The sequence below is a fragment of the Carlito syrichta genome, unplaced genomic scaffold, assembly GCF_000164805.1.
Source record: "Carlito syrichta isolate Samal-C Ts95f unplaced genomic scaffold, Tarsius_syrichta-2.0.1 Scaffold304596, whole genome shotgun sequence".
Taxonomy (NCBI): Eukaryota; Metazoa; Chordata; class Mammalia; order Primates; family Tarsiidae; genus Carlito; species Carlito syrichta.
In genome coordinates this window covers 323,477-334,623 of record NW_007248692.1, presented here as the reverse complement: position 1 = coordinate 334,623, position 11,147 = coordinate 323,477, and the positions used below count along the sequence as shown (strand labels likewise).

Genomic DNA, 11,147 nt, shown 5'->3' with positions numbered 1-11,147 from the left:
GGCTATTCCAGCCTCAGTCGCCTTTTCGCCTTTCACAACACTCTGCAGAGAAAGACCACGACTTCAGCTTGATGCCATTATATAAATCAGCTGTCTGGCTCTATTGATCGAGATCATCTTCCATTAAGAAGTTCGCTATCATCGGCCAGAGAAAAGGCATCCTGCTTGCTCCTGACACTTCCAACAAGTCTCTTTTCCTCATCTCGTTCCCCTCCTGCAATGCATTCAGACCTTTGCTTCCATGAGAGTCTGCATCAATCTCTGGGTCTGAACTATTATTATCCTGAATTGGGGTCTCACTCGATTGCCCAGGCTGGAGTGCAGTGGTACAATCATGGCTCACTGCAGCCTTGACCTCCTAGGCTCAAGTGATCTTTCTGCCTCAGCCGCCTGTGTAGCTGAGACTGCAGGCGCCCGCCACCATGTGTGGCTAATTCTTTAAAAAAATTTTTTTATAGAGACGAGGTCTCCCTATGCTGCCTAAGCTGGTTTCAAACGTCTTGGTCTCCGAAAGTGCTGGGATTACAGGTGTGAACCATTGTGCGTGGTCTAAATTATTTTTCAAATGAAAACTTTAGATGGCTCACTTTAATATGATGTATTCCATCTCTCACAAACAAAAATGTGTGAGGTACCTACCGGGGTAAAGCATTACATTGGTTTCTTGGGAGGGTGAATTTTCTAGCCTCGAGGAGCTGATATTCTGAGAGAGATGAGTGCACCGAACAGTTATTAATAGCGTGTAAAAATGATAAATGTCACACAAGAGAGGAAAACACATAATAGAAAAGGTGTTTGTACCTGGAAGGTATCCGAGAAAGGACTAGATCTGGAGTTTGAAGAATGGGAGAAAAGTATATAGGTGGAGGAGGAGAAGCATATGCCATTCCATGGAGTCCAAGTCCTGCATCAATAAAGCACAAGGGGGGTGTGCTATAGTTGGAACGTGTTCCCTCCAAAATTCAGGTGTTGCCAATGTGATAATATTAAGAGGTAGGGCCTTTAAGGGGTGATGAGACCATCAGGGTTCCTCCAACTTGAATGGGATTAAGGTCCCTTATAAAAGAGACTTCACACAGGTCCAGCTGGCTTTCTTTTCTGTCTTTGGCCACGTGAGGACACAGCAATCCTCCCCTCAAAGGGTGCAGCCCTCACCAGACAACTGAACCTGTCGGTGCTTTGATCTTGAACTTCCTAGCCCTGAGAACTATGGGAAATAAATTCCTGTTTCTTATAAATGACCAGTGAGTTTGTGTTTTTGTTGTTTGTTTGTTTTGAGTCAGATTCTTACTCTGTCATCCAGGCTGAAGTGCAGTGGCATGCTCACAACCACCATGCTTGTGACCATATGCTTAGGCAATCCTTCCACCTCAACTTTCCAAGTAACCGGAACTACAGGTGCACCACCATGCCCTGCTATTTTTTATGTATATATAATTGTAGAGACAAGGTCTCTCCAAGTTGCCCAAGCTGGTCTTGAACCCTTGGGCTCAGGCAATCCTCTCTCCTCTGCCTCCCAAAGTGCTGGAATTACAGGCTTGAGTCACTGTGCCCAGCAAGTCTGGTATTTTGTTATAACAGCACAAATGGACTAAGATGGGGTGTTTGGGGGATAGGAAATGGCCCAGCTTTCCTGAATTGTGGAGTATGTGAAGGTCAAAGATTGAAAGATCTGGAGTGCAGTGGCATGATCATGGTCACTCTGGCCTCAACCTCCTAGGCTCAAGTGATCTTTCCGCCTCAGCCTCCTGTGTAGCTGGTATTATAGGTGCATGCCACCATGTGTGGTTAATTTTTTAAATTTTTTTGTAGCAGTGAAGTCTCCCTATGTATGAAACCTCTTTTATAAAGGACCTTAATCCATTCAAGATGGCGGAGACCTCATGGCCTCATCACCCCTTAAAGGCCCCACCACTTTAAGGCTGGAAAGATAGATTGGGGCTAGACCATGAAGGATATTAAAGGCCAGGTTAACCCTTTAGACTTTGGTCTATGAAAGTAGAGAGCCAGTGAAGATTACTGGCATTCATTCATTCATTCATTCAACAGATACTTTTCAAGAATTGACTGTGTGCCAGGCTGTGTTCTAAGAACTGGGGATAGGGCAATGAAAAAAAAAAATAGACCAACTCCTTGTTCTCTGGAGCTCAATGGGGTGGTAGAAAATAAAACACAGCTGTGGTGAGTTCAAGGTGCAACCAGCTGCAAGTAACAGAATGCATGACATAAAAGATATAAATAATCTCATGTAATAAGAAGTCTGCAGGTAGGCAGCCAAGGGTTAGCTCAAGGTACATAGATGAGGGTCCCAAGTGTTTTTCACTCTTCTGATCCTTAGATATTGGCTTTTCTTTTTTTTTGTCTTCATGCTGCGTGGTTTAGATCCAAAGACAGAGAGAAGGGAGGGGAAGTGGTTCTTTCTCATTTCTCTTTTTGTCATGGAAGCAAAATCAGAAGCCAGCAACAGATTTCTCCTTCTCATCTCAGTGGCCATCATTGGGTCATATGGCCATCCCTAGGAAAGCAAGTAGAGTCATTTGGGTAACGATGGTTCCGTCAACATTGAACTACATGCAGGACAGCAGTTCTATAGCATTATAATAAAGGTGAAAAATTCCTACGGCCTAGTGACATCATACTCATTATGTCATAGCCGCCATGACATCAACACATTCACCTTTCCTATGTTTAGCTACACAAGTACTTACAATTGTTTTACAAATGCCTACAGTATTCAGGACAGTCACATACTGCCCATATTTGTAGTCTAGGAGCCATAGAGCCTAGGTGTGCAGTAGGCTAGACCATGTGGGTCTGTGTAGGTACACTCTAGGATGTTCGCACAACCATGTAATCGCCTAATGATGCGTTTCTCAGAGTATATCCTTGTTAAGTGATGTGTGGTTGTATTTGTCATTTTTGGCTGTTATTATGGGAAGTGGGATTTTTCTAATAAAGAAGAAGGGGATGGGAATGACTGTGAGTAGACAACCCACAGTGTGTTCCATGGCTGCTCTAAAAAAAAATTAATGACACGTCTGTGGCTAGGCTGAACTGTAGAGTCCTGGTTGAGACATTTGCCTTTCTGAGCCTCGGTTTCCCCATCTGAAGAATAAGCTCTTCTTTAATATTTGCCTATTCTGTCTGTGATTCTGGGAAACTATTAGAACAATTTGAGTCAGAGGGCCAGAGGATTGGTCCTGTGCTTTTAGATATGGATGTGGACTCAAGGGGATAAATATAAGATATAGCTAGATAATAAAATCAGTGAGCAGTGGCATACAACTGGCTGTGAAGGGGGAAAGTGGAGTTCATATGACACAACTACTTCCCACTTCCATCTAGGAAATGAATAACCAGTCTCACAAGAAGAGAGAGAGGTTTTTAAGGAGAAACTTTTTCCAGATTTTACACTAAGAAAACTATGTCTTGAATGTTTTGGTCTTTGTATGGAGAAAAAAAGGACTCATGACAGAGCAACTCATCAACAATATTGTCATTGACTTTTTCAATGAGATAATTATTTGTACAATGTCGTGTGTCATGTTTTGTTCCCTACAAGACTATAAGTTTCATGAGGACAGGAATCATGTTTTTTCCCGCTCACTATATATCCAGAGCATGTGAGTTTCAGTGTCTGGCACAGAGTGGGTGTTCATGCATTCATCTAGTCGCCCATTAATTTATTTGTAAGTATTTACAAAGGAACAAATAAGTGAGTAAAAAAGTCTTGTCATGACTTAAAAAAAACTTCTTTGCATGGCTGATTTGCAGTGATATATCCTCACAGACGGAATGAACATGTGTTAGTCTCACCAATCACTTATCTTATATCTATATTCATTTGTTTTTATTACCATGAAAATAGGGTCTTTAGTTGTGAGCATCTCAAATACACTTCTAGAGAAATTACTGTAACTTTCTAAGTTCTTAAGAAATGAGTGACCCTGTATTCCAGTATGGTCTTAACACTGAAATTAGAAAACTAAGAATTGACACAGTGACTTTTTAGTTCCATAATGAAATGTTTGCTGTCAATTAAGTGTGTTCACAAACTATTTGCCGTTGATTTGCATATTCTTATCATATAAATTTGTTTGACAGTAATAGGAGAAAAGTTTTAAAAGTGATGTTAAAATGCTAATAAATGTCCTTCTCCAGGTCCTAAATAATTCTATAAGAACAATCTATCAAACACTAATTAAAGGATTCAGAACATTCAACCTTAAAAGAAGTGCAAATGACAAAAGTAGAAATAAGAAAATTTCTTGGAGATCTTAATTTTTTTTGTTAATTACAAAGAATATCCTAGAGCTTTGGAAACCAACATCAAAAGAAGAGGTATAGAAAAATAACAAATCTATGCCAAAAAAGTGTCATTAAGATATTAAGCTTTCCCTGGTGACTGCCAAAGATGGCAGAGGGCCAGGTCCTGGTGCTGGATGACTGAGACCATCTGCTGGGTCCCCTGACTACCATCGTGGTCAAGCAGGTACTGCTGGACCGGAAGGTAGTGGTCATGCACTGCGAGGGCATCAACATTTCTGCCAATCTCTACAGGAACAAGTTAAAATACCAGGCCTTACTCTGCAAACAGATGAACACCAACCTTTCCCGAGGCCCCTACCTTTTCTGGGCCCCCAGCCGAATCTTTTGGCGGACTGTGCGAGGCATGCTGCCCAGCAAGACCAAGCGAGGCCCGGCTGCCCTGGACCCCCCAAGGTGTTTGATGGGATCCTGCTGCCCTATGACAAGAAAAAGGGCATGGTGGTTCCTGCTGCCCTCAAGCTTGTGTGTTTGAAGTTTGCCTACCTGGGGTGCCTGGCTCACGAAGTTGGCTGGAAGTACCAGGCAATGACAGTCACCCTGGAGGAGAAGAGGAAGGAGAAGATCCACTACTGGAAGAAGAAACAGCTCACAAGGCTATGGAAACAGGCCAAAAAAGAACGTGGAGAAGAAGACTGGCAAATACAGAGGTCCTCAAGACCCACGGCCTCCTGGTCTGAGCCCAATAAAGACTGATGATTCAAAAAAAAAAAAGGTATTTAGCTGGGCATGGTGGCTTATGCCTGTAATCCCTGCATTTTGATAAGTGGAGGTGTCTCTACAATAAATCTAAAAATTAGCTGGGTGTAGTGGCGCACACCTGGAGTTCTAGCTACTCAGAAGGCTGAGGCGGAAGGATCGCCTAAGCCCAGTAGGTCGAGGCTGTGGTGACCATGAGCATGCCACTACACTCCAGCCTGGGCAAAAAGAGTGAGACTCCAACTTAAAAAAAAAAAAAATGTTACCATAACTAAATCTTCATTAGTAGAGTCCTGAACTTAATACCTTTGTATGTATGATTATATGCCAGATTATAGTTCTTAAACATATTTGTAGGAGTCAGGACAATGTTGTTACCAAAATAGTTAATTTTCAGCCAGACACAGTGTGACTCATGCCTGTAATTCCATCAATTTGGGAGGCTGTGGCACGAGCATCTCTTGGGCCTAGAAGTTTGAGCCAGCATAGGCAACACAGCAAGACTCCTTCTGTACAAAAAAATTAAAAATTAGTCTAGGTGCAGTGGCTTAAGACTGTAATCCCAGCAATTTGGGAGGCCAAGGTCAGGGAATTGCCTGAGCCCACGGGTTTGAGACCAGCCCGGGCAACTTGGCGAGACCTCGTCTCTACAATAAATCAAAAATTAGCTGGGCGTTGTAGCATGCGCCTGTAGTTCCAGCTACTTGGAAGGCTGAGATGGAAGGATCACCTGAACCCAGCAGGTCAAGGCTGCAGTGACTGTCAGCGTGCACTGCACTCCAGCGTAGGTGGCAAAGTGAGACTCCAGCTCAAAAAAAAAAAAATTAGCCGGATGTGGCGGTGTTCGCCTGTAGTCCCAGCAACTTGGGACGCTGAGGTGAAAGGGTCACCTGAGCCCAAAAGATGAAGGCTGCGGTGAGCCATGATTGTGCCACTGCACTCCAGCCTGGGTGACAGAGTGAGACCCTGACTCAAAAACAAAAACACCAAAATAGTTCATCTTCTATTGCACCCAATTATGATATCATTGTATCATATCATAATTTTTACTTAATCTAGTACTTCCTTGGTGATGCTAGTTTAAGAACATTTTGTGAGTGTGTGTATATGCATGTTGGAGCCTGTGTGAATGTGTGTGCATGTGAACACTGTGATGGCTTAGGCTACATTCCAAATGGAGGCACTTTGAAGTGTTTTCTCTTGTTTCTATGGATACTTCCTGTATTCCCATCACTGTATTGTAAGAGTTTAATAGAGAAACAGCCCTGTCTCTGAAAAGAAATGCAGCTGCTTTTTTTGTGTGTGACATTCCCCCTGAAAATGTAGCGTCACCAGTGAGGACTTGCTGAGATACCCGATATCTCAGACGTCAGTTTATCACTAATATCACAGAATGTGTCACAATACGAAGGCCTCAGTGGTTCACAGTCAGTGCCAGAGTCCTCATTAAGAAAGGGTTTCTCTGACTCAGCCAGAGATGGAGTGCATCTCTGACTCAGAATGTTCTGGTGTGATTTAAAGACATTGGCTTTACAGAGGCAGTTCCCTTTGAGAAGGGGAAAATAAAAAGAAATCCTAAAAGTACTCTATAAAAAAAAAAACACACTTTTTACAAAATATATACACAAATTGATTTTCAGGGAAGATTTTGTCTTTTCATAAAATTTTACAAATGTTTAAAGAAAGATCATAAAGAAAATGTTTCTATTTTTGTCTGTATGCTGTAAGGATAATATCCAGAACTAGTTTTGTTTTGTTTTTTGTTTCCTTAAAATATTTCATGTTCATAAAGAGGCTACTTCAATATCACAAAGTTATGAAAATAATAAAATTATTCCTGTAGAATGACCTGTTTGTGGGTGCTAACATATATATAGCAGTTAGATGTTTTTTAAATAGATTTTTTTCCTAATTTTGGAGCTAAAGGAATTTCAGATTAGCTAATGAAATGAAAGCCATAATAACCAATTTATAATAATGGCTATAATAAGCAATTCATAATGATAGCTATGGTCATATGGTACTAAATACTTGTCGGGCACTGTTGAAAGCTTTACAGATATTATTTTATTTAATTTTTCCCCATAAGCCTATGAGGGTAGGTCTTATTCAAATCTTACATGTGAGGAAACGTAGACACAAGTTACCAGTTACTTGTCCAAAGACACATTGTAGTGGAGCTGAACTGGAAAGCAGACAGTCTTGTGCTATATAGTCTGTGCTCTTAACTACTAGGCAGTTACTTCCTTGTTCCACTTTGGCCATGAGTAATATTTAAAAACTGCTACAAAATTGTGCGCATATTTCTTAGGCTATTTCAGTCATGAAACAAAGGTACCATTTTCTCATCTCAGCCTTTTGTCTGACTGCCTTTTCTTTTTTTTTTTTTTTGAGTTGGAGTCTCACTCTTGTCGCCAGGCTGGAGTGCAGTGGCACGATCATGGCCACCACAGCCTCAACCTGCTGGGCTTAGGCAATCCTTCCGCCTCAGCCTCCCAAGTCGCTGGAACTCCAGATGCACGCCACCATGCCCAGCTAGTTTGTGTGTGTGTGTGTGTGTGTGTGTGTGTGTGTGTGTGTGTGTGTGTGTGTGTGTGTGTGTGATTTATTGTAGAGATGAGGTCTCATCAAGTTGCCCAGGCTGATCTGGAATCCCCAGTCTCAGGCAATCCTCTCTCCTCGGCCTCCCAAAGTGCTGGGATTACAGGCTGAGTCACTGCTCCCGGCCTGCCTTTTCATTTTTAAACCTGTCAATTTTGCCTACGTCCACAAAGATGCCAGCTGTTCAGGACTAGTAAGGATGTGCACCTCTCATAATAGGTGCTTAATAAGCATCTTTTATTAGAATTAATGAATGCAGTTTCATTAGTCTTAAAGAAAGGCCTTAGTTTTCCCCTTTTGATACTAACAACCTCAAATGAAACTAGGCATTTTAAGGTCAACATGTAACATACAAATCATATCTATTGCTTTTCTTTGCCTAGAGTCCTTCCCGCCCTCCTTCTGTCCCTCCCTCCCTCTCCCTCCCTCTCTCTCTCTCTCTCTCTTTCTTTCTTTCTTTCCTTCTTTCTTTTTTTGAGTCAAGGTCTCACTCTGTCACTCAGGCTGGAGTGCAGTGGCACGATCATGTCTCACTGCAGCTTTGAACTCCTGGGCTCAAGCAGTCCTTTCGCCTCAGCCTCTCGAGTAGCTGGAACTACGGGCACATGCCACCATGCCCAGCTAATCTTTACATTTTTTGTAGAGATGAGGTCTCACTGTGTTGCCTAGGCTGATCTCAAACTCCTGAACTCAAACAGTCCTCCCACTCAGCCTCCCAAAATGCTGGGATTACGGGCGTGAGCCATTGCGCCTTGTCTCTTCCCTTCTGGTAGAAGAATCCATCTTTTCTATGGAGAAGCCTTTCCATATGTAGAGATGGAACCTTTTCCCTGCAGCTTGCTTGACACAGAAATGAGCACATGAACCTGGTCTGGACTTAAGTCATCACAGTCCTCTTTCCCCTGGTCACAGTGACTGCTTCAGGGCTGTGATTATGACCCAAGCAGGATTGTGCCTTACTTGTCTCCCAGCTCCAAGTCCACCCTTCTTTGCCTTGTGTGCGATCCTTGAGCTGAACCTGTCAACATTTCTCCTGTGGCTGCTAGTGGAAGGTCAAGCTTCGTCAATGGAACACAATGGAGTGACCCTGCAAGACAATAGCCACAGGAAGACACTTCCCTTGCAGGTTCTGGTTCTACATGATTATTATATACATATTATGTATATAATAAAATTGCTATTGTCATTATGAGTATTCATTAGAGTGGGAGCCCAGGGGATGTTCCCAGGAGCTTTAGCTGCACCCTCAGGTCATGTTCTCCCGTCGGCAGTCACTCCCCAGAAGCTTTGCTCAGCCATATACTCAGGCAACAATGGGCTGCTTTTACGAGTCAGGGGCAACCTGTCCACACCCTCCTTCAGTGGCATGTGGCTTCTAGAGATTGGCTCTGGCCAGTGCCTTATGGCAAATTTGTTTACCACCAGCCAGCTTCTGGTTTCCTGTGTTAGTCGTACCATTTTCAGAGGTCTTGTTTTCCTCCTTGAGGGGGAGAAGACTCCTTTAGTCCTCCATTTCCTTATTATTCACCAGTCCTAAGCCTAGAATTAGTAGCTGCTGTTTTGTATCTGCTATTTCTGGACCCATTCGAGTCTGTTTTATTTAAAAAGTCACTTTTATTAAAAAAAAAAAAAAAAAAGTTAGGGCTGGATGAGATAGCTCAGGCCTGTAATCCCAGCACATTGGGAAGCCAAGGTGGGAGGATCGCTTGAGGCCAGGAGTCCAAGACCAGCCTGGGCAGCATAGTGAGACTCCCATCTCTAAAAAATTAAAATAAAAAAATCTTTTAAAAAAGTTGGGCAGGGGGAGGTTACTTTTACTAAATTACCTTCTACTGTTCTGGTTTAAAATTGTTTTGTTACATTTTTTCCATTCAAATAATCAGTGAAGTTTTTGTGTCCAGACTGATATAAATGTCCATCAGTTTTCTCTCTGAAATTTTATACAGATCCTAGGGAAAAAGATGATCTTTCTCTTCATACTGGATCAAGAGCTGCATATGTAAAGTAAGCTGGGACTGCTTGAGGCCACTTTCCCCAATGACAGAGAGGCTATTTTCAGTTAAAAAAACAAACAAACAACAACAGGTGAGGTAATGCACAGAGAGAGAAATAGACATGAGGCAAATGAAGATGGAGAGAATTCTGATGACATCATTTGACCCTTGGATCCAGCCATGCCTGAAGATAGCTCACCAGTCATAAGAACCAATACTTTCTTTCTTTTTTTTTCTTAAGCAAGTTCAAGTTGAATTTCTGTCTCTTGAAATGATGATATAAAGTAGCTTTGCCACAAAAGAAATAACCACTTATGTACCTTTCACTTTGGGTTTTAATAGTGCTTTTAATTTTTAAAAGGATTACTTATTCAGTTTTTGTGCACCATTTACTGAAGGCTACCCACTGTCAGCCCTCCTTCATGGAAGGGGGCTTAGGGTGGTGCATCAAAGTATTCACCACAGCGGTTTCTCACTTAGTCTGAGGAATCAGAGAAGAGAGGGCTCCCTACAGGAGTGACCACCCTGCTGATAACGGAAGAATGGGTTAGAGTTGTCCTAACAAAGTTAGGGTCAAAGAGGGGGTATCATCTAACAAAGTTCAAGGGTCTAACAAAGTTAAAGGGTCATCATCTAACAAATTAAGGGACCAAAGAGGGAGTATATTAATCTGAGCATCCATCAAACGCTGTACTCTCTCTCTTTATTACGTACACAGTATTGGGGAAGTTACTAGGCGTATAAGGCTGAATAAACTCCCCCACTTTTAAGCAGACTGTGTTAACCATGTCTTTATTTTCTGTAATTTGATGCTTTGAAAAATTTGATGCCTTTGTTTTCTGTTATCTGGAGCCTTGTCAATCCTGGAGGGATGTCCCCTTCCAGAGTTAGCTAATTTCTGGAGATAGTAAACAACTCATTTGTGAGTGTACCTTTCATCTGCAAACCAACAAATCCAGAGCCAGCCCATACTCCCCACCATTTCCCTTATCTCACACTCTGGGCCACCTGCCCTAATCACCCCAGGGCCATGTGCCAGGCAACTGAGGACGGTCTCTATGCTCCAGAGTCCAATGAAATTATTCAAACTTGCCTATCCTAAACTTGGTTATTCTGTCTCATCCATTCTTGCCCACAGAACCCACAATAAAAGCTCTTGCCTGCCGGGTATGGTGACTCACACCTGTAATACCAGTGCTTTGGGAGGCCATGGTAGGAGAATTGCTTGAGCCCAGGAGTTAGAGACCAGCCTGGGCAACATAGTGAGACCTTGTCTCTACAAAAATAAAATAAAATAAAATAATAAGCCGTGCATGGTGGCATGTGCCTGTAGTCCCAACTACTCAGGAGACTGAGGTGGGAGGAATACCTGAACCCAGGGAGTTGAGGCTGTGGTGAGCTGTGATCATGCCACTGCACTCCAACCTGGGTGACAAAGTGAGACCCCAACCCCAAAACCAAAAAACTCTTGCCCACAATTTCCCCACCCTCCCCCGTCTCCTGACCAATCCCAGATCTTCTCTGTGT

The 11,147-nt window shown here is 42.6% G+C and overlaps 1 pseudogene; it reads left to right on the top strand.

Annotated features, from left to right (window-relative positions):
* The first annotated feature begins 4,414 nt into the window (after positions 1–4,414).
* On the top strand, positions 4,415–5,006 carry LOC103262683 (annotated as a pseudogene).
* The last annotated feature ends 6,141 nt before the right edge of the window (positions 5,007–11,147 follow it).